Here is a 24,204-nt window from a genome sequence, read left to right on the forward strand (position 1 = left end):
ACACCCATGAGAATCCAGGAAAATATAATCCCATACCCTCCACAACTTTACATTCCACCTGTCCAAGCAACCTAAATTTTTCTAAAGATCTGACCATATGCACACCCCACAAAAAACATCCCTCCCTCCCCCCTGGTAACATTGACCAACCCCTACCTGTAAGGGCTGTGGCACAGGAATCATAGAATCATAGAATGTTACAGTTGGAAGGCACCTACTGGGTCATCTGGTCCAACCCCTGCTCAAAGCAAGATTCACTAAATCATCCCAGACAGGTGTCTGTCCAGCCTCTGTTTGAAGACTACCATTGCAGGAGAACTCTCCAGCTCTTGTGGCAGCCTGTTCCACTCATTGATCACCCTTGCTGTCAAAAAGTTTTTTCTAATATCTAATCTGTGTCTCCTCCCATTCAGTTTCATCCCATTGCTTCTAGTCTTTCCTTGTGCAAATGAGAATACTCGAAGCCAATTACTCTTTTCATTTGAAGAGTGCGACCAGTGAGATAATGCACTTAATGAAACTCCCATGGCATGAACTGAGCCCTACTTTTTACAGCAATACACCCTCCCCCAAGAGTAATAGCTATAGAAGGAGGCAAAAGCCCTGCTAGGCAAACCCTCAACATTAGAAAACCAGAGGTATAATACTTCTGAAACACATGTGTAAGTGCAAATCAACAACGCACATGTAATAATACAAACATAATAAAACTACGATCCTCCACCTCTCCTCTCCTGCCGGATCTGATGCTCTTGTGTGTCTAGCCATCTCAAAGCATTGCTCTGGTTTTCAAAAAATGTAGTGGAACCCAGCATGACAACTCTCAACTTGGCATGGCAGGGTAAATCATGGAGTACTTAAGGTCCAGTGCATGCATTCCTCTTTTAATGTCAAGGAACGTGGACCTCTTGCACTGTACTTCCACTGAAAAATCCTGAAAAAATGAGAACTTTTGGCCTCCAAGAGTAATATCTGGCAGATCACATGCATTCCTCAGGATTATGTCCCTATCCTTGAAAACTTTTAATCAGAATAGGTTTAGGAGGCCTTCCCACTGGGCCTGGTCTTTTCAGGACTCTGTGAGCCTTCTCCACTGCAAACAGTGGGGAGAGAGACTCTTTTCTGACAATGAAATATGAAATTGGAATTGCATTACTGCTCTAGAAAATATGAAAAATTAGATTAGCAATAGTATGTATGTAGTATGTTGTATGTAGTATGTATGTAGTATGGATGTAGTATGTATGTAGTATGTATGCAGTATGTAGTATGTTGTGAAATTGGATTTTGGGCTCCCCCGGTGGCCACTGGTGGAATTGAACTTGTGTGCATCATCCCCTCTGTTCACCTGTTCCCATCAGGATGTGGGAGTCGCTATTTAACCTTGCTCCTCTGTCACTTCCATGCCGGTCAACATTGTAATCAGAAGCCTTTCTGTGCATGTTCCTGCTACCAGACAACTTCCAGCTAAGTCGGACTTTTGTCCTTGTTTGTTTTTTTGCATTTTGTTCCAGTTCACAGCTGCAGTTTCGTTTCTGTGTCTGGAAAGCTCTTGTGATCTGAAATTGCCACTCTGATGTTATGAGTTAATACTAGAGTCTTAAGTAATTTCAGGATGGTGTATTGATAGGGTTTTCAGCTGACCATGAAAGTACCCTTTCTGTCTTCCTGCTATCTAGTAAGCGGACCTCGATTTTGCTAAACCTATTTTCATACTACGTTTGTCATTTTCATCTTAAATCACCGCCAATATATGTGGGGGCCTCTGTCTGCCTTTCGGGGAAATTTCTCTAGAGGTGAGCCAGGACTATATTTTCCTCTGCCAGGATTAGTTAGTCCTCCGGCCGGCGCTGGGCGTCTAGGGATAAAACGCAGGCTACGCTACCCGGCTACTGTTAGTTGTGCGGCAGGTTTAGTTCATGGTCAGTTTAAGTTTCCATCCTTCCAAGAGCTAGTTCCTATGTATGCTGGGCTATGTTCTCTTGCCATTGAGAACCATAACAGTAGTATGTATGTAGTATATAGTATGTTGTATGCATGTAGTATGTATGTAGTATGTAAGTTGTTTTTTTTTACATTCAACACATTAGCCGGATGATGAGACTACTACTGTCCCATCATTGGCTAATGTCTCAAACACTGTCACTGTAGCAGGCATGGTCCGATGGGACTTGAAGTCCCATTGGACGATGCCTGCACACACTCACAGAGCCCTGGCAGCCCGCACAGAGCCCCGGCAGGCACGCACAGACCCCCGGAAGCCCACACAGAGCCCCGGCACACACGCACAGACCCCCAGCAGCCTGCACAGAGCCCCGCAAAGCCCACACAGAGCCCCGGCAAGCCTGCACAGAGCCCCAGCAGCCTGCACAGAGCCCCAGCAGGCCCGAACAGAGCCCCGGCAAGCCCGCACAGAGCCCCGGCAAGCACGCACAGACCCCCAGCAGCCTGCACAGAGCCCCGGCAAGCCCGAACAGAGCCCCGGCAAGCCCGCACAGAGCCCCAGCAGCCCGCACAGAGCCCGGGCAAGCCCACACAGAGCCCCGGCAGCCCGCACAGAGCCCCGGCAGCCCACACGGAGCCCCGGCAGGCACGCACAGACCCCCGGAAGCCCGCACAGGATTAGTTAGTCCTCCGGCCGGCGCTGGGCGTCTAGGGATAAAACGCAGGCTACGCTACCCGGCTACTGTTAGTTGTGCGGCAGGTTTAGTTCATGGTCAGTTTAGGTTTCCATCCTTCCAAGAGCTAGTTCCTATGTATGCTGGGCTATGTTCTCTTGCCATTGAGAACCATAACAGTTTGACCGGCCCACAAAGGGTTAAATTAATTGGCAGAGAAAGGAGAGAAAAAAGAAGTCTGCTGAAAATTTTTTTTTTTTTTTCCTTCAGTTCTGAGTGTGCTTTCAATTGAATCACTTGCAAGTCTGCCTATATTGCAGCCTTCCTCTCTCTCTCTCCTTCTAATCCTGGAATGGCTCTGTGTTCACCTGTTTAAAATGGATATTCAGAGTTTAGCTGCAGGTTTGAATAATCTCACCACGAAAGTTCAAAATTTACAAGATTTTGTTGTTCATGTTCCTATATCTGAACCTAGAATTCCTTTGCCTGAATTTTTCTCGGGGAATAGATCTTGCTTTCAAAATTTCAAAAATAATTGCAAGTTGTTTTTGTCCCTGAAATCTCGCTCTGCTGGAGATCCTGCTCAGCAGGTCAGGATCGTGATTTCCTTGCTCCGGGGCGACCCTCAAGATTGGGCTTTTGCATTGGCTCCAGGGGATCCTGCGTTGCTCAATGTGGATGCGTTTTTTCTGGCCTTGGGGTTGCTTTATGAGGAACCTCATTTAGAGCTTCAGGCGGAAAAAGCCTTGATGTCCCTATCTCAGGGGCAAGATGAAGTTGAAATATACTGCCAAAAATTCCGTAAATGGTCTGTGCTTACTCAGTGGAATGAGTGCGCCCTGGCGGCGAATTTCAGAGAGGGTCTCTCTGATGCCGTTAAGGATGTTATGGTGGGGTTCCCTGTGCCTGCGGGTCTGAATGAGTCCATGACAATGGCTATCCAGATCGATAGACGTCTGCGGGAGCGCAAACCTGTGCACCATTTGGCGGTGTCTACTGAGAAGACGCCAGAGAATATGCAATGTGATAGAATTCTGTCCAGAAGCGAACGGCAGAATTTTAGACGAAAAAATGGGTTGTGCTTTTATTGTGGTGATTCAACTCATGTTATATCAGCATGCTCTAAGCATACTAAGAAGCTTGATAAGTCAGTTTCAATTGGCACTTTTCAGTCTAAGTTTATTCTATCTGTGACTCTGATTTGTTCTTTATCATCTATTACCGCGGATGCCTATGTCGACTCTGGCGCCGCTTTGAGTCTTATGGATTGGTCCTTTGCCAAACGCTGTGGGTATGATTTAGAGCCTCTTGAAACTCCTATACCTCTGAAGGGGATTGACTCCACCCCATTGGCTAGTAATAAACCACAATACTGGACACAAGTAACTATGCGAATTAATCCGGATCATCAGGAGATTATTCGCTTTCTTGTGCTGTATAACCTACATGATGTGTTGGTGCTTGGATTGCCATGGCTGCAATCTCATAACCCAGTCCTCGACTGGAAAGCTATGTCTGTGTTAAGCTGGGGATGTAAGGGGATGCATGGGGACGTACCTTTGGTTTCCATTTCATCATCTATTCCCTCTGAGATTCCTGAATTCTTGTCTGACTATCGTGACGTTTTTGAAGAACCTAAGCTTGGTTCATTACCTCCGCACCGGGAGTGCGATTGTGCCATAGATTTGATTCCGGGTAGTAAATACCCTAAGGGTCGTTTATTTAATCTGTCTGTGCCTGAACATGCTGCTATGCGAGAATATATAAAGGAGTCCTTGGAAAAGGGACATATTCGTCCTTCGTCATCTCCCTTAGGAGCCGGTTTTTTCTTTGTGTCTAAGAAAGATGGCTCTTTGAGGCCGTGTATTATCGGCTTTTGAATAAAATCACGGTTAAATATCAATATCCGTTGCCACTGCTGACTGATTTGTTTGCTCGCATAAAGGGGGCCAAGTGGTTCTCTAAGATAGATCTCCGTGGGGCGTATAATTTGGTGCGAATTAAGCAGGGGGATGAGTGGAAAACCGCATTTAATACGCCCGAGGGCCACTTTGAGTATTTGGTGATGCCTTTTGGCCTTTCAAATGCCCCTTCAGTCTTTCAGTCCTTTATGCATGACATTTTCCGTGATTATTTGGATAAATTTATGATCGTGTATCTGGATGATATTCTGATTTTTTCGGATGACTGGGACTCTCATGTCCAGCAGGTCAGGAGGGTTTTTCAGGTTTTGCGGTCTAATTCCTTGTGTGTGAAGGGTTCTAAGTGCGTTTTTGGGGTTCAAAAGATTTCCTTCTTGGGATACATTTTTTCCCCCTCTTCCATCGAGATGGATCCTGTCAAGGTTCGGGCTATTTGTGATTGGACGCAACCCTCTTCTCTTAAGAGTCTTCAGAAATTTTTGGGCTTTGCTAACTTTTATCGTCGATTTATTGCTGGTTTTTCTGATGTTGTTAAACCATTGACTGATTTGACTAAGAAGGGTGCTGATGTTGCTGATTGGTCCCCTGCTGCTGTGGAGGCCTTTCGGGAGCTTAAGCGCCGCTTTTCTTCCGCCCCTGTGTTGCGTCAGCCTGATGTTGCTCTTCCTTTTCAGGTTGAGGTCGACGCTTCTGAAATCGGAGCTGGGGCGGTTTTGTCGCAAAGAAGTTCCGACTGCTCCGTGATGAAACCTTGTGCTTTTTTTTCTCGTAAATTTTCGCCCGCCGAGCGGAATTATGATATTGGGAATCGGGAGCTTTTGGCCATGAAGTGGGCTTTTGAGGAGTGGCGTCATTGGCTTGAGGGGGCTAGACATCAGGTGGTGGTATTGACCGACCACAAAAATTTAATTTATCTTGAGTCCGCCAGACGCCTGAATCCTAGACAGGCGCGCTGGTCGTTGTTTTTCTCTCGGTTTAATTTTGTGGTGTCATACCTACCGGGTTCTAAGAATGTTAAGGCGGATGCCCTTTCTAGGAGTTTTGAGCCTGACTCCCCTGGTAATTATGAACCTACAGGTATCCTTAAGGATGGAGTGATATTGTCTGCTGTTTCTCCAGACCTGCGGCGGGCCTTGCAGGATTTTCAGGCGGATAGACCTGATCGTTGCCCACCTGGTAGACTGTTTGTTCCTGATGATTGGACCAGTAAAGTCATTTCTGAGGTTCATTCTTCTGCGTTGGCAGGTCATCCTGGAATCTTTGGTACCAGGGATTTGGTGGCAAGGTCCTTCTGGTGGCCTTCCCTGTCACGAGATGTACGAGGCTTTGTGCAGTCTTGTGACGTTTGTGCTCGGGCCAAGCCTTGTTGTTCTCGGGCTAGTGGATTGTTGTTGCCCTTGCCTATCCCGAAGAGGCCTTGGACGCACATCTCGATGGATTTTATTTCGGATCTTCCTGTTTCTCAGAAGATGTCTGTCATCTGGGTGGTGTGTGACCGTTTCTCTAAGATGGTCCATTTGGTTCCCCTGCCTAAGTTGCCTTCTTCTTCCGAGTTGGTTCCTCTGTTTTTTCAAAATGTGGTTCGTTTGCATGGTATTCCGGAGAATATCGTTTCTGACAGAGGAACCCAATTCGTGTCTAGATTTTGGCGGGCATTCTGTGCTAGGATGGGCATAGATTTGTCTTTCTCGTCTGCTTTCCATCCTCAGACTAATGGCCAGACCGAGCGGACGAATCAGACTTTGGAGACATATTTGAGGTGTTTTGTGTCTGCAGATCAGGATGATTGGGTTGCTTTTTTGCCTTTAGCGGAGTTTGCCCTCAATAATCGGGCCAGCTCTGCCACCTTGGTGTCTCCTTTTTTCTGTAATTCGGGGTTTCATCCTCGATTTTCCTCCGGTCAGGTGGAATCTTCGGATTGTCCTGGAGTGGATGCTGTGGTGGAGAGGTTGCATCAGATTTGGGGGCAGGTGGTGGACAATTTGAAGTTGTCCCAGGAGAAGACTCAGCTTTTTGCCAACCGCCGGCGTCGGGTTGGTCCTCGGCTTTGTGTCGGGGACTTGGTGTGGTTGTCTTCTCGTTTTGTCCCTATGAGGGTTTCTTCTCCTAAGTTTAAGCCTTGGTTCATCGGCCCGTACAAGATATTGGAGATTCTTAACCCTGTGTCCTTCCGTTTGGACCTCCCTGCATCTTTTTCTATTCATAATGTTTTTCATCGGTCATTGTTGCGCAGGTATGAGGTACCGGTTGTGCCTTCCGTTGAGCCTCCTGCTCCGGTGTTGGTTGAGGGCGAGTTGGAGTACGTTGTGGAAAAAATCTTGGACTCCCGTGTTTCCAGACGGAAACTCCAGTATCTGGTCAAATGGAAGGGATACGGTCAGGAGGATAATTCTTGGGTGACTGCCTCTGATGTTCATGCCTCCGATCTGGTCCGTGCCTTTCATAGGGCTCATCCTGATCGCCCTGGTGGTTCTGGTGAGGGTTCGGTGCCCCCTCCTTGAGGGGGGGGTACTGTTGTGAAATTGGATTTTGGGCTCCCCCGGTGGCCACTGGTGGAATTGAACTTGTGTGCATCATCCCCTCTGTTCATCTGTTCCCATCAGGATGTGGGAGTCGCTATTTAACCTTGCTCCTCTGTCACTTCCATGCCGGTCAACATTGTAATCAGAAGCCTTTCTGTGCATGTTCCTGCTACCAGACAACTTCCAGCTAAGTCGGACTTTTGTCCTTGTTTGTTTTTTTGCATTTTGTTCCAGTTCACAGCTGCAGTTTCGTTTCTGTGTCTGGAAAGCTCTTGTGATCTGAAATTGCCACTCTGATGTTATGAGTTAATACTAGAGTCTTAAGTAATTTCAGGATGGTGTATTGATAGGGTTTTCAGCTGACCATGAAAGTACCCTTTCTGTCTTCCTGCTATCTAGTAAGCGGACCTCGATTTTGCTAAACCTATTTTCATACTACGTTTGTCATTTTCATCTTAAATCACCGCCAATATATGTGGGGGCCTCTGTCTGCCTTTCGGGGAAATTTCTCTAGAGGTGAGCCAGGACTATATTTTCCTCTGCCAGGATTAGTTAGTCCTCCGGCCGGCGCTGGGCGTCTAGGGATAAAACGCAGGCTACGCTACCCGGCTACTGTTAGTTGTGCGGCAGGTTTAGTTCATGGTCAGTTTAAGTTTCCATCCTTCCAAGAGCTAGTTCCTATGTATGCTGGGCTATGTTCTCTTGCCATTGAGAACCATAACAGTAGTATGTATGTAGTATATAGTATGTTGTATGCATGTAGTATGTATGTAGTATGTAAGTTGTTTTTTTTTACATTCAACACATTAGCCGGATGATGAGACTACTACTGTCCCATCATTGGCTAATGTCTCAAACACTGTCACTGTAGCAGGCATGGTCCGATGGGACTTGAAGTCTCATTGGACGATGCCTGCACACACTCACAGAGCCCTGGCAGCCCGCACAGAGCCCCGGCAGGCACGCACAGACCCCCGGAAGCCCACACAGAGCCCCGGCACACACGCACAGACCCCCAGCAGCCTGCACAGAGCCCCACAAAGCCCGCACAGAGCACCGGCAAGCCTGCACAGAGCCCCAGCAGCCTGCACAGAGCCCCAGCAGGCCCGAACAGAGCCCCGGCAAGCCCGCACAGAGCCCCGGCAAGCACGCACAGACCCCCAGCAGCCTGCACAGAGCCCCGGCAAGCCCGAACAGAGCCCCGGCAAGCCCGCACAGAGCCCCAGCAGCCCGCACAGAGCCCGGGCAAGCCCACACAGAGCCCCGGCAGCCCGCACAGAGCCCCGGCAGCCCACACGGAGCCCCGGCAGGCACGCACAGACCCCCGGAAGCCTGCACAGAGCCCCGGCAAGCACGCACAGACCCCCAGCAGCCCGCACAGAGCCCCAGCAAGCCCGCACAGAGCCCCAGCAAGCCCGCACAGAGCCCCGGCAGGCCCGAACAGAGCCCCGGCAGCCCGCACAGAGCCCCAGCAAGCCCGCACAGAGCCCCGGCAAGCCCGCACAGAGCCCCGGCAGACCGCACAGAGCCCCAGCAGCCCACACGGAGCCCCGGCAGGCACTCACAGAGCCCTGGCAGCCCGCACAGAGCCCCGGCAAGCCCACACAGAGCCCCGTCAAGCCCGCACAGAGCCCCGGCAAGTCCGCACAGAGCCTCGGCAGCCCGCACAGAGCCCCGGCAAGCCCACACAGAGCCCTGGCAGCCCGCACAGAGCCCCGGCAGGCACGCACAGACCCCCGGCAGCCCGCACAGAGCCCCGGCAAGCCCGCACAGAGCCCCGGCAGCCCACACAGAGCCCCGGCAGCCCGCACAGAGCCCCAGCAAGTGCGCACAGAGCCCCAGCAGCCCGCACAGAGCCCCGGCAGGCCCGAACAGAGCCCCGGCAGCCCGCACAGAGCCCCGACAAGCCCACACAGAGCCCCGGCAGCCCGCACAGAGCCCCGGCAGCCCGCAGAGCCCTGGCAGGCACTCACAGAGCCCTGGCAGCCCACACAGAGCCCCGGCATGCCCGCACAGAGCCTCGGCAGCCCGCACAGAGCCCTGGCAAGCCCGCACAGAGCCCCAGCAGCCCGCACAGAGCCCCGGCAGGCACGAACATACCACCCACGGTCACGCACAGACCCCGCCCGCCCGCACACACACATGCAGTCTCCGCCCACGCACCGCCCATGCACCGCCCACACTCATTATAGTGCATAATTGCACTATAGGAACTTCCGATTCCGATATCGCAAAAGTATCGGCCGATACCCGATATTTGCAGTATCGGAATGCTCAACACTACATACAACACAAAAATATTTACGTTCTCTGAGCAAGGACAGGCCTCAGGAAATCCAGCACCCTGTGGTATTTGTATTTCTCGATCCTTGCTGCAGCACCATTGCTAACTTGGATCTCCTGTCTCAGGTCCTTGTTGAAGCAATCCGTCATGGAAAGCCAGCGGGTTTTGACTTTGTTCACTGTGAATAGGGAAAGAAAAATAATTGTTAAACAATGCACTTCAAGCCGGGATCACACAACCATGTGTGATGCGAGAAACTCACAGGAGTTTATCGCATCACACACGGTTGTGTGATCCCGGCCTTCAGGTTCACTGCCGCATCAGACCACATTGCAATACTTACGAAAAGCCTTTCTGACTCATGATGTGGCATTGTCCCAGTCATCCATCAGCGCTTGGGCCACCTCATTCCACAGCCGCCGAATCACCACAGCACCCGAGTGCTGCTGCTCCCGGGTGTCTCACAATGCAACTCGCTCCTGCACTGAGGTGATGAGGAGGTCGTTGTCTATGAAATCCTCCTCCCATTGTGGAACCTACAAATGAAACAAATACATTAATGTTGGATAGATAAAGCACTTAAAACAAAAACAGTCAAAAAGAAAAAAAACAGTCAAAAGTACCAAAAACCATCAAGAATAAATAAAAATAGTCAAGAATACTTACATGCCGTCTTGCCACTGGAACTTGGGCCTGAGCCTGCTGTTCTTGCTCATCTGCAGTGGAATGGTGCTGTAAAAAAGGCAGCACCCCCCTTCCCCAGGCACTCTGTAGTATAAGGCAGCCCCCATCCCCACAGGCAGACTCTGTAGTATAATGCGGCACCCCCCACCAGGCAGACTCTATACTATAAGGCAGCCCCCCTCCCCACAGGCAAACTGTAGTATAAGGCAGCCCCCCTCCCCACAGGCAGGCTATTTAAGGCAGCACCCCCCCACAGGCAGACTCTGTAGTATAAGGCTGCACCCCTCATCAATGCGGTCAGCTGTATCAGCTAAATGCCGATACAGCTGACACTGCGATGATGGGTGGGGGGCCCACTGCTGGCACCAGACACCCCCGGCCTGGTCTGCTGCCCCATAGCGGTCGGCGGCAGAGCAGGGAGATCGGTTCTCCCTGCTCTGCTGCAGAATGTAACTGTATCGGCGCGCTCTGCACGCCGATACAGTTACAGTAGTGTAGATCCTGGTGGGCCCCCTCTGAGCAGCAGGCCCAGGGCGCCCACACCCTCTGCCCACTGGTAGCTACGCTACTGCTATTAGCTCATCACTACTCTCTGATTTAAAGGCATAAAAAACAAAAGATTAAAAATTGCAACATTTTTAAAATTTCTCTCCAAACTTCAATTTTTTTTGACAAATAAATGCAAGTCATAGTAAAGAAATTTTACCACTATCATGAAGTACAATATGTCATTAAAAAAAGTCGTAGAATCAGTGACAGTGTTCCAGAATTATTACGTCATAAAGTGACACTGGTCAGAATTATAAAATTTAGCCTGGTCATGAAAGTGAAAACAGGCTTGGGGATAAATTGTTAATGAGCAAATGGGCATCATGCTTATTTGAGCCTTACTTGGAAATTTACCAACAATTTTATGGGCTCTTGGTAGAATTAAAGTGAACATGTCAGCAGTTTTGACCAATGAGTTATGGCAATCACCTTTCATGTCTTATATACAGCATTCTATAATGCTGTATATCTGCCCGCAATCCGACCTGCAAGAGAAGAAAAATAACTTTTATTATACTCACCTGCGGGGCGGCTTGTTACTTGCTCGAGCATCAATGTGCTCAAGATGCTCATTACTCGGCGAGTATTTTTGAATGCCTGTGCGCAAGCTCGACTCCCAACCCCACGTTTGGCGCTTCTTAGACAGCCAATAAATATGTGGGGATTACTTGCCAGTCACTGTAATGCCATAGTGATTGACTGGCCGCTTAGCATTATCGGGTCTATATAAGACCCGTGACGCCATGTTTGCCATAGTGTACCAACATACACTTGCAGTGTAGGTAAAGGTGCTGCGCTTCTGAGCTAGGGACAGAGTTGTAGCTGTGTATAGGCAGGTATTAGACACATGTAATCTTTCAGCTGCAGCAACAGCCTTTATTTAGGACTAATTATAATTAGTATTCATAGTGCTGATAGTAGCATTTAAGGAGAGATTGTGCTAAAGGGATAGTGTAGGACAGGATAGGTCTAATTGCACGTCCTTTCAGCTGCAACTCAAGTTTTCAGGGCTAATAATGTTCATTTTGCACTTAATCCTTCACATTTTTTTCAGCAGGGAAATATTATACAGCTCTTATACTGCAACAGTTGTGCATCAAAATAAAAACACCAGACTTGGTTGGTTAGAAATAGCATCGCTATATTGCACTGTAACAAGTTCATCTGAGGTGGGCAAATTTTCCTGCATACTAATCCTGTAACGTTTTCTCAACAGGGATATATAAGATGAAATTTAAAATGGGCAAGGCGCTTGGTAAGGGACAAGGAAGTGAATGGGATGCTGATGATGAGTAGACATGAGCGAACTTGTTTAGAAAAAGTTCACCAATCTCAAATTCGGCACGAACCTTGCACATTCGGTTTCGTGTTCAGATTCCTGAGGACTTTCCTCAAATTTGGCAACATTCGGCCGAGGTTTGATAAATGATCAAGTTTCTAGTAATGCTTTTGTTAGGACTTTGGCTATGATGAGCAGGGGAGGCATGTTTGATTAGTGAAGGGGGTGGGTAGAGATCAGAGGAGCAATGGACTGTTATTCTTTTTTTTTAATGAATTTAATGTGTAGAGATTCCAGCAGCCAATCGGGCCACAGAAACCATCCACAACGTCCAAACACAAGGGCTTGTGTCATTGGCTGCCAAAGTCACATGTCGCTATCCATATAAAAAGCAGACATGTGGCTTTGGCGCTATTTTGTGAGTGTAACAGCATAGTGAGGCTGCTGCAGCAATAGTCAGATCATTAGCTAGGCAGTTTATTTTCAGCTCGTTCAGATAGATAGGATCCTGTTTCAAATCAACCTTCCAACATACAAATCTGGAGTGCTAATACTGTGGTGCAGACACAAGTCACCACTTCAACATATAAATCCATAGTGCTACAGTGACCAGCCGCTACTTCAGCATATAAATCCTTTGTGCTTATTGTGTGGTCCAGCCATCAGTCCACATTTCAGCATATAAATAGTAATGAGCGAATAGTGAAATATTCGGATTCTGGAAAATCTGCACAAATAATTTCTAATGTCCATGTATGTGTATCGAATCCAATTCAAGTCAATGGGAAAGCCAAATATTTTTCTGCTGGACCCAACAAACAAGTCTAGGGGCTGAGAAAAAAGCTGAAAGGAATGGAAAAGTGCGAAAACTAAATGGAAACAGCATGAAGAACATGTCTGCATACATTTCTGACAAATATATGCTATCTGGGAATAATATTGTCAGACTACTGGGCCGGTTTTACGGATTTATAAGACCTACCAAACCAAACCTAATTTTTTCTTTTACAAGGAAAAATGCTAAGAAGCATTTTTACCTTCATAATTAAATGTATATAATTCATGCTAAAAAAAAATAAACCTCTCCTTTAGCATATGTTCACATGGTAATTTTTGGCTTTAGTTTTTCCTTTTGCATTTGTGAGGGCTCTCACTCCTACATTTCAGAGGTTCCTCCCTCATTCAAGATTGTTAGCTAGATAGTGGAACACATATTCCCCATCACTTTACAATGGCATCTAAAACATTCCCATTTGAATTTTTGGCTTCACTTGCCACCACCATCACATCCACTGCCATGTCATTATGCGGCCGTCGCTTGACATTTTCAGAGGGCCAGAGACATATATGCTGACAAGGGATAAGTGAACGCTGTGCTAGGACAACAAACTGGACGTGGTTGCTGACTGTTGTATGTGCAACATTTATGTTAGGCTGCTGTCATCCGTAGGGCTTACAAATTTGGGGAAAAATTTTAGAAGAGTCATCCTGTCTGAATTTTCCATTATGATTGCACTGTTCAAACTAAAAACCCGCTTAGACAACACACTTGCGGCAGGGCATGGCAGAACTTTCCTAAGGCGTACAAGGAGATATCATGCCAAGTGTCCAGCTTGGACAACCAATAATAAAAGGGCACTGAAGATTCAGGAAGGACACTGGTATGATCACTTAATTAGTCCTTCACCATCTTGGTCAACTTCTCCCTCCTAGACATAGTTACACCCAGAGATAGCTCTTGCTGATGTAACAGTTTCATAAAAATGGCACAGTTGGTGGACATCCCTCCTCCCCGAGTTGCACCTGGTGTGCATGTACCTCCCCTGTAGGTCTTGTGGGTGAAAAGAAACAGTGCTTCTGCCAGCAGCGTTGTCTGAGGTTAATCTTTTCAGCAAGTCTTCCACAACAGCCCTCTGGCATGCGTGCACTGAAAAGGGCACATCTGCCTCTGACATGAGAGAAGGAAATTTCTCCTTGTACCATGGGTTAAGAAAGGTACACAGCCAGTATTTCATGATGGACAAAATATCTTTCACACCAGCTTCTTGGGAAAGGCATCTGGACATTAACTGTGCCATGTGTGGTAGACTACAAAAAGATAAACATTCAATTTTTTTATATTGCCTTTATGACACATGCCAGCAGCAGACTCAGGAAAATTAGTGGCACTGGTAAATAGTTACGTTTGCGTATCTCAGCAGGCTTTGCATCAGTCGCACAACTGCTAGATAAAGATATGCTATTTATTTAACCAATAGAAAATTACTATTTTTTTATATTTTTTTTTGCACACGCCAACAGCAGAATAAGAAAAATTATTGGCACTGGTAAATTGTGACGTTCGCATATCTCTGCAGGCTTTGTGTCAGTTGCACAACTGCTAGATAAAGATATGCTATTTATTTAACCAGCATAATTTGTTTTGTTTCTCTATTTATCACCTTTATGACACATGCCAACAGTAGACTCAGGGAAATTACTGGTAAATAGTGACGTTTGCGTAGCTCAGCATGTTTTGCGCTAGTTGCACAGCTGCTAGATAAATATTAGCTATATCTGTAATATGCGAGGAATATTATTTAGGAATTCACTTTTAAAAAAGATGATTACTTTATGCTGGCACTGACGAATATTATTTAGCTGTAAAAAAAATTATTTATATGCTGGAACGCAGGAATATTATGTAGCTCCAAAAAAAAGTTGTATTTGCTGGTACTAAGTAATATTAATAGGATTTACAGTGGGTATGGAAAGTATTCAGACCCCTTTAAACTTTTCACTCTTTGTTTCATTTCATTTCATTTGGTAAATTCAAAAAAGTTCATTTTTTTCTCATTAATGTATACTCTGCACCCCATCTTTACTGAAAAAAACTGAAATTTGGTAATGTTTGCAAACTTATTAAAAAAGAAAAACTGAAATATCACATGTTCATAAGTATTCAGACCCTTTGCTCAGTATTAAGTAGAAGCACCCTTTTGAGCTAGTATAGCCATGAGTCTTCTTGGGAATGATGCAACAAGTTTTTCACACCTGGATTTGGAAATCCTCTGCCACTCTTCCTTGCAGATCTTCTCCAGTTCTGTCAGGTTGGATGGTGAACGTTGGACCATTTACAGGTCTCTCCAGAGATGCTCAACTGGGTTTAGGTCAGGGTTCTGGCTGGGCCAATCAAGAATGGTCACAGAGTTGTTCTGTAGCCACTCCTTTGTTATTTTAGCTGTGTGATAGGGTCCTTGTCTTGTTGGAAGGTGAACCTTTTGCCAAGTCTGAGGTCCAAGGCAATTTATTGAACAATTTCTCCCCAGTACAGATACCTCATATGTGGAGGAAAACCACTGTTTGGGGGTACAGCAGGGATTGGTAGGGAAGGAGCACTGTTTTACTTTTTGAGCGCAAAATTGGCTGGAATCGAGAGTGTTTCTTGTTGGGCGAGCCCCTGGTGTGCCTAAACAGTGGAAGCCCCTACAAGTGACCCTATTTTAGAAAATTTACCTCTCAATGAACTTATCTAGATATGTGGTGAGCACCTTGAACCCCCCATGTGCTTCAAAGAAAAGTACAACAAAAATAAAAAGTCCTCTTTTTTCCACAAAAATGATCTTTTGGTCCCAAATATTTTATTTTCAGAAGGGTTACAAGAGCAAATGGACTCCAAACGTTATTCTGAAATATCTCCTGAGCATGCCAATACCCCATATGTGGGGGAAAACTACTGTTTGGGTGCATGGCAGAGCTCAGAAGGGAAGAAGTGGCCATTTGACTTTTTGAAAGCAAAATTGGCTGGAATCAAGAGTAGACGCCGTGTCGCATTTGGAGAGCCCCTGGTGTGCCCAAACAGTTGAAATCCCCACAAATTACCACATTTTGAAAACTAGACACCTTGAGGCAGAGCTGGTATCAGCACCTGGTGCACCTGGAATACAGCCCACTCACTGTCAAGGACACTGGCATGCTATGAGGACACTGTGTCAATGCCGGCGCCTGCAAGAGGGTCCTTTACCACTTGATCACGGCCCCACCACTTGCGATACTTACCTCTCCCTGTTCCACAGCTGCGGCACCTTCCATGTCCCATGATTGTGACTTTTCAGGTCAGAGGACACGATGACATCACGTCTGTGCACCCTCTGCCTGGACAGTCACAGTACAGAGAGCCGGAAGATGCCGACTATGAGAAGTCCGGAGCAGAGCAACAGACAGCGAGGAGAAGTATTTCACATTTTTTATGCTTGGAGCAATATATGGGGACCATCATATGGGGCCCATTATATATCAAACATTATATGGGGCCAATTATATATGGAGCATTATATGAGGCCCATCATACACTGGATCATCATATATGGGGCCCTTTATATATGGTGCATTATGGAGCATTATTTGGGGCCCATCATACACTGGAGCATCATATATGGAGCCCATCATATTCTAGATCATATAGGGCCCATTATATATGGAGCATCATATGGGGCCCATTATATATGGAGCATCTTGTGGGTCCATTATATGAAGCATGGTATGGGGTCCATTCTATTTTGATGGATATATGGGGACCATCATATACTGGAGCATTATATGGGGCCCATTCAATGTGGAGAATTGTATGGGGCCCGTCATATACTGTATGGAACATTATATAGGGTCCATTATGTATGGAGCATTATATGGGGCACATCATTTACTGTATGCAGCAATTTATGGGGCTCATTATTCTGTATGAAGCACTTTGTGGTGCCCATTATACTGTATGGAGGACTATACTGTCTGGTTTCTGAGCTATTGTAGAATTTAAAATAGACAATACTTATGTAATGTAAGAAGTAAGTGAAATATTTAGCATTGTTCTATACCTTTATTTCTCTGCCATATCTGTGCATCATGAATCATGGTATGTGTTACAGTGGCCCCCACCAAAACCTGGAACTTGGAGCCGGCCTTGCATTGAGGCACTTATCTAGATGTGTGATGAGCACCTTGAACCCTCAGGTGCTTCATAGAATATTATAATGAAAATAAACAAATTTTTAACAAAAAATATTTTTTAGCCCCCAATTTTTTATTTTTACAAATGTAATAGGAAAATATGGACCCCAAAAATTGTTGATCAATTTCTTCTGAAGGCACCGGTACCCCATATGTGGGGGAACCACTGATTGGGCGCATGATAGGGCTCAGAAAGGAAGGAGCACCATTTGACTTTTTGAACGCAAAATTGGCTGGAATCAGAGAGCAGACGCCATTTCAAGTTTGGAGAGCCCCTAATGTGCCTAAATAGTAGAAACCCCCCACAAGTGATGCCATTTTGGAAACTAGATCCCTCAATGCACTTATCTAGATGTGTGGTAAGCGCCTTGAACCCCCAGTTGCTTCATAGAAAGTTATAACGTACAGCCGTGAAAATAAAAAATCTAATTTTTCCACAAAAACAATATTTTAGCACCAATTTTTTTATTTTCACAAGGGTAACAGGAGAAATTTCAGAACAGTTTTTGAGGTCCATTTTCTCCAGAGTATGCCAATATTCCGTATCGGGGGAAACCATTGTTTGGGCACACAGCAGGGCTTGGAAGGGAAGGAGCACCATTTGACTTTTTGAACGCAAAATTGGCTGAAAAGAAGAGCGAACCCCTGGTGTACCTAAACAGTGAAAAAAAAGCATTTTGGAAACTAGACACCTTGAGGCAGGATAGGCGTCAGCACCCGGGCAAGTGCCAGGGTTCTGAGCAGACGGGGGGCTAATTTACCCATTTTGGAAAGTAGACCCTACAAGGAACTTATCTAGATGTGTGGAGAGCATCTTGAACCCCAAAGTGCTTCACAGAAAATTATAATGTTGAGTAGTGAAAATAAAAAAATCACATTTAAATTCTTTTTTTTAATTTTCGCCCCAATTGTTTTTTATTTTCACAAGGGTAACTGGAGAAAATGGTCCCCAAAATCTGTTGTGCAATTTCTCTTGTGTACACTTATACTTCAAATGTGAAGGAAAACTACTGTTTGGGCACACGGTAGGGCTTTGAAAGGGTTGAGCGCCATTTGACTTTTTGAATGCAAAATTTGCTTGAATCATTAACAGATTCCATGTCTCATTTGAAGAGCCCCTCATGTGCCTAAAAAGTGGAAATCAATGTCCAAATGGCAGGGCTCGGAAGGGAAGGAGTGATGTTTTGGAATGCAGACTGTATTGGAATGGTCTGCTAGCGTCTTGACGAGTTTGGAGAGCCCCTGATGTGCCTAAACAGTGAAAATCTCCCACAAGTGACCCCTTTTCTAAAACTAGACCCCTCCCCGCAAGTTTTTATTTGTACCATTTTATGGAACATAACATTTTTTCAAGAAGAAAAATTAAAATGGTTCCAGTTTCATTAAAAAGAGTCATTTTTTGACAAGTAATTGCACATTACAGGGAAAGAGCAATGCGTTTCGAACGCCAGAGTGTTCTAAACATGTTGCTTTTTCCCTGCAATATGGAATCTATTTTTATTACTTATCATTAAAGGACTGTTTTTAATTAAGTTGGAACCATTTTTAATTTTCTACTTGGATATTTATGTGCGGTCAACATGCACGTTCCCTGCTGTTGCAAGCCTTTTAGCAGACATAGTGAGCTGGTTTCTCCCCTTTTTTGCCATGTATTCTTACAAAACGTTTTTGATTGCGTTCTATTTTGACTTTTGAGAGGCACAATGAAGAAAAAAACAGCAATTCAGGAATTTTTTTTATGCCGTTCAATGTGTGATAACATTTTTTAATTTTTTTTAATGTTTTTGTCACACTGTAGTAATGAGGATTAATGCAGAGTAGCACAAACTCCGCTAGATGGCAACAGAGTGGAGAGTGAGCTGAATATCCTACTATGATGCAGACCCACAGTATTACAGTGGGGCTGCCACTGGGTGGCAGCGGAGTAGTCAGAGAGCTGAGTCAATACCCGAAGATAATGCAGTATCAAAGGGAAAACAAAGGAGCAGAGTCAGAAGGAAGAAAAAGGTCAGTGCCGGTCAGTAGCAGAGATACCAAAAGGGAGAGACAGAATCAGGTCAGAGCCAAGCTAAAGTCAATACTGAGGAATCCAAACATACAGGGGATGAAGGAGCACGGATGGGTATGTGGAAGGTCAACAGACATGGGTCGGGTCAGATAAATGCAGCAGGACAGATCAGGAACTCACCAAAGCCAGGTAGCACGCAGAAGGCAAGCAATATAACTGGCACTGCACACAGGCAGCAGTACCAAGATATAGCAGCCTGGACATGGGAACGAGGCAGGGAAAGTTAACCCCTGACATGATCAGACTGGGAAAGGAAAGACAAAACCAAAACACGGCCTGGATCATGACCGTTTTGGCGCTTTTACAAAATAAAAGCTATTTTATAGATAAAAGAATTTATTTTGCATAGCTTTATTCTGAGAGCTATAACCTTTTTATTTCTCCACTAACAGAGTTGAATAGCAGTTGTTTTTTGCATGGCAAAATTTTTATTTATATCTGACTTTTTAATTGCATTTTATTCAATGACGAGACAATGCCAAATATGTGGGGGGGGTTTAATAATCCTATTTATTGGTATAATTTTTTTTATTTTGTGATTTGTTAAAAAATATATTTTTACAATTTTTTCATCCATTGTTTTATTTTTTTACTTGGTCCATCTATGGGACTTTAACTTCTAATACTCTTATCGCTGATATAATGCAATGCAATGCATTATAGCCTTCAGTCTTACACTGACAGAAGCCTTTTAGATCAAACTTCTGCCATGGTCTAAACAGGCCACTATAGCTGGCAGACCCAGACTACCTCGGGTTGCCATAGCAATGATCATCAGCTCGCGATGAAGTTGCAGGGGTGCCGATCTGAAGGGAGAGGAAGCCCCCTGCATCTCCCAGCATTTTAAATGCTGCAATCACTATTGATAATGGCATTTAGGTGGTTAAGCCTTCTGACTCTGATCGCCATGGCTCGCCTTCACGTTCTTAGATGTATCCATATGTCCAGGTCACCTGGTACTTATCGACCTTGGATGTAAGGATAAGTCCAGGCACTTTTGTGCGGACAGGGGCTGTGAGGGCACAATCGCTGCTGGGTGTCAGCTGATTCAGACAGCTGACACCCGGAACTCAGTGTCAGGTATGGTGCACGGACCGCTCCTGGCACTTTAACCCCCTAGAGCAGGCAGTGGTAAGAAATGTCTTCTGCCCTGGGATCAGCGCCCCCATGATGTCATCGTGAGGGCCCCATCGTTGTCATGCTGACCACTACCATGGCAACATCTGGGTCACAAGGCACTAGTAAGATAGTATTTCATATCCCGTGCATGATCTAACTAACCCGTGACTGCAGGGTTAACAGGCCATAAAGCACTTGCAAAGCTCCTGCAATATGATGCTTCTTCCCTTTGGAACTGAGCACTGTGCCTCAAAAGTAGTTTAGACCACATATAGGGAACCAGGGTTCTCAGAAAAAATTGTGCAACAAATGTTGGGGTTCATTTTCTCCTGCTTTCCTTGTGAAAATGAAACATATAGGGGCTAAAACAACATTTTTGGGTGAAAAATATTTTTTTCTTCATTTTCTTCATTTCCACAGATCAACATTGCAAAATTCTGTGAAGTTCATTTGGACTCAAGGTGCTCACAACACATCTTGATAGATTTCTTGAGGGGTCTAATTTCCAAAACTGGGTCACTTGTGGGGGTTTTCTACTGTTTAGACACATCAGGGACTCACCAAACTTGACATGACACCTGCAAACCATTCCATCAAAATCTGCATTCCAAAACATCACTCTTTCCTGCAGTGCTCCCAAACAGTAGTTTTTCACCACATATGGGGTATCTGCTTACTCAGGAGAAATTGCTCAACAAAATTTGGGGTCAATTTTCTCCTGTTACCTTGAGAAAATAAAACATTTGGGACTAAAAGCAAATTTTTAAGAGAAAACGGTTTTTTTTCATTTTCCTGGCTCAATGTTATAAACATCTGAGAAGCACCACACATCTAGATAAGTTTCATGAGGGACTTACCTTCCACTTCTGGGGTGTTTCCACTGTTTAGGCACATCACTGGCACTCCAAACATGACATGGCATCCGCTAATTATTTCAGAAAATTTTGCATTCAAAAAGTCAAATCACACTCCCTCCTGAGCCATTGTTTTCTCCCACATATGAGGTATCGCATGCTCAGGAGAAATTGCACAACAGAATTTGGGATCCATTTTTTCCTGTTACCCTTGTGAAAAAGGGTCTAAAGTAAAATTTTTGTGAAAAAAAGCTGAATGTTTATTTTTTCTTACACAATCCAAAAATTCATGTAAAGCACCTGAATAGTTAATAAAGTTCTTGCATGTGGTTTTGAGCACCTTCTGGGTGCAGTTTTTAGAATGATGTAACTTTTGGCTGTTTTCTGTCATATAGACCCCTCAAACTCACTTCAAATGTGAGGTGGTCCCTAAAAAAAGGTTATGTAAATTTTGTTCAAAAAATGAGAAATCGCTGGTCAATTTTTAACCTTTATAACTTCCTAACATAAAAAAATATGTTTCAAAAATTTTTGCTGATGTAAAGTAGACATGTGGAAATGTAATTTCTGAACTATTTTGTGTGACACTGTTCTCTCATTTAAGGGCATAACTAAAAGTTTAAAAATTGCAAAATGTTCCAAATTTTTGCCAAATTTCCATTTTTTTTAATAAATTAACGCAAGTCATATTGAAGAAATTTTACAACTATTATGATGTACAATATGTCACAAAAAAAACTGTCTCAAAATTAGTGGGATCTGTTGAAGCGTTCCAGGGTTATTACCACGTAAAATTTGGCCTGGCCATAAAGGTATAAACACTCTTGGGGGTGTGAAGGGTTTAAGTTAAGCTCCCGGTGGCGATAATGCCAGTACGGCTCCGGTGTCCGCATGGTCACCATAGCGTAAATTTACATAATCTTGCGGGAACCCCTTCCCGACCATGGCTTAAACTTACATCAAATGTCATGAAGGGGTTAACTTTAAACTTGTGAACTATGCTTCTAGTCATATGTCTAGAAACATTCAATGCATTTTCTTGTACTATTCTTTTTCTTTTTCAGTTCAAGGTAATAGTCTCTTCTCCTTTTTGGACCACTCTCTTGAAAGTCCAAGAAAATTAATGAACTGAAGGCAATTGCATGAGGAATGGGCTTGGATTCCTCAGGGACATGACCAGAAACTGGTGTCTGGCTATGCATATTCTAATAGAGTTAAAACTGTGATTACTACCATATTAAATATATTAGTTCTAAGGTAATATATTTCTATAAAATTGTGTAACACCCCACATTGCAGTGGCATTGCTTTCCTCATGCGGAGAGTGATGACACACTTGGAAGTGAGCAAGGATCTCTTTTGGCAGGTAATCACAAGCATGCAACATGTTCATACTCCAGGCCAGAAGGAGGAGCTCTGATCCAGCTTGTGGGTAGCTCCCCTATATATATTCTGATCTGGAGAGAAAGATAGTCAGTGTGTGGAGTTCAGTTAATGAGTGCCAGACAGCAGACTGAAGCAGAGAGGCAGAGAGGAAAGAGAAGAGCCATGCAGCCACGAGAGGTGCTGCAGCTCCTGGAAGGAGAGAAGAGAATGCAGAACAGATTGTAGAGAGTGTGTAGGGGAAGTGCAGGAGAGTGAAGACCTGGGCAGATAGCTGCGACTGAGTTATCTCCTTACTGAACGCAGACACCGGTAGCTGGAAGACCGGGATTTTGAGGGACTCCACGTCTCACAGCAGAAACCGGCAGGACAGCTGGATTACAAGTCACCTGTCCGCCCTTACACCTGAAGACACAGTGGCACAGAGAGCCCGGGTCATGATGGAGATCCTGTAAAAAGGCTCGAGCCACCTGTCATACAAGTTAGTTAGTGTCCCACCTGCAAGGAAGACAGAGTGAAAATGTGAGGCTTAAGGAAGCAAGGGACTACACCATAGCGCTAGAGAGAAGACCTCTAACCCCGCCTGGTAAGGGGGACTCCCAACTCGCTTCCAAGCAGGCTGGACCACACCTGCATCTGTGATCTGGTACCCTGGACTGTGGCTGCCTAAATTCAACACTAAAAAGGTAAAGAGACTGCAAACCTGTGTCCTCCATTTCTTGTTATACCACCCACCATCTTTATCTATACACTGGGAGCCCTGGAGACCCAGCTTCACGTGTGGGAAGCCAAATCATCCCAGCTGCCACAGTATCACCCCAGAGGACCCCTTTAAGCAGCATCAGTCACCCTTGACCGAGTAACACAGGTGGTATCACGAGCACAAACTTTATTCCAACCCCTTTAAAGACCTTTCTCTTTTACTTTGTGTCTCCAGGCCACAGACCTGGTCGCCATTGCCATGACACATCCCTTTAAGTATCATACCAGGTACTGAGTACCCCACAGCTCTGGTGGGTGTTCCAACTGTGGCATCACGAACAGGATGGACTGGGTCTTGTGCACCTAAGAGACTGTGCTTTGCTGAGAAACCATTGAACTGTGAATTGCTGCCAAAACTGCTGCTATTACTGCAGCATGTGGCGTGCAGGAGGAGAAGGGTGTGTTGTCGTGGGTGGCACCTAGAGGAACGGCGTGAAAACCATTATTACTATGTGATAGAAGTATGCCCATCAACGAGAGAAGTCCTCCTCCTGGTCTGCGATGGTGGGAAGAAGAACTGCCCACGAATACAGGCGTGGTGGAGTGAAACCGCGGGAAATTAGTCCGAGGAGGAAGTACTGAAAAGCAGCATGGCGGAGGGAGGTGCGCAAGCACCGGAGTGTGGGGTGGAGCAGGAGGGCTCCCCCAGCCGGGACTCTCAAGAACTGTACCAGCCACCGATGTTGGATCCGGACCTCCTGCAGAGAGAAGTGGTAGAGCTCACCCAGCAGCTCATGCAGATGCAGCTGGAGGCTGTGGCCGGGTGGAAAGAGGCCTTTCTCGGAAACCTTACCAGACAATCGCCAGCAACGATGTCCTGCCTGGAGCGAGAAAGAAGATCCAGCACTCTGGAAGAAAAGGTAAGGATGCGACCCTGACCCCAAGGGCGGAAGGCCCAATGGCTAGGCCCGATTCACCCCCACCACTGTACACACCCGACCAGGGTTTTGGGTCCCTCAGTGAAATGTCACCGTATGCTGAGTGTACCCCAGCCTCAAGTCCAGCTGCAACCCCTGTGCCAGAGGACACCCTGGTGGGCCCCCTACTGACCCTGCCAAAACCGAGGCCTGGAGGAGTAGATCGTTGGCTTCACCGGGACCGGGGGGACGGTAGCTTGGATCAAATGGCAGCTCCGCTAATTCCAACCTGTGGGCCCCAGGTTAGCTATACTGAA

At 45.7% G+C, this 24,204-nt stretch overlaps 1 long non-coding RNA gene across 2 annotated transcripts in view; it reads right to left on the reverse strand.

The window, feature by feature from the left end:
* LOC143775559 (uncharacterized) overlaps positions 1 to 24,204 on the reverse strand; it is a 65,174-nt gene that overhangs the window by 11,418 nt on the left and 29,552 nt on the right. Inside the window, exons 2-3 of one of the 2 annotated variants that reach the window (XR_013215667.1) lie at positions 9,690 to 9,882; positions 9,368 to 9,524 (exon numbers count right to left, since the gene is read on the reverse strand). This is a non-coding gene — a long non-coding RNA (uncharacterized LOC143775559). Of the gene's footprint in view, positions 1 to 9,367; positions 9,525 to 9,689; positions 10,105 to 24,204 lie in introns of those variants that run through there. The other variant, XR_013215666.1, reaches the window with a different exon arrangement.

The sequence above is a fragment of the Ranitomeya variabilis genome, chromosome 5 (assembly GCF_051348905.1).
Source record: "Ranitomeya variabilis isolate aRanVar5 chromosome 5, aRanVar5.hap1, whole genome shotgun sequence".
Classification (NCBI taxonomy): Eukaryota; Metazoa; Chordata; class Amphibia; order Anura; family Dendrobatidae; genus Ranitomeya; species Ranitomeya variabilis.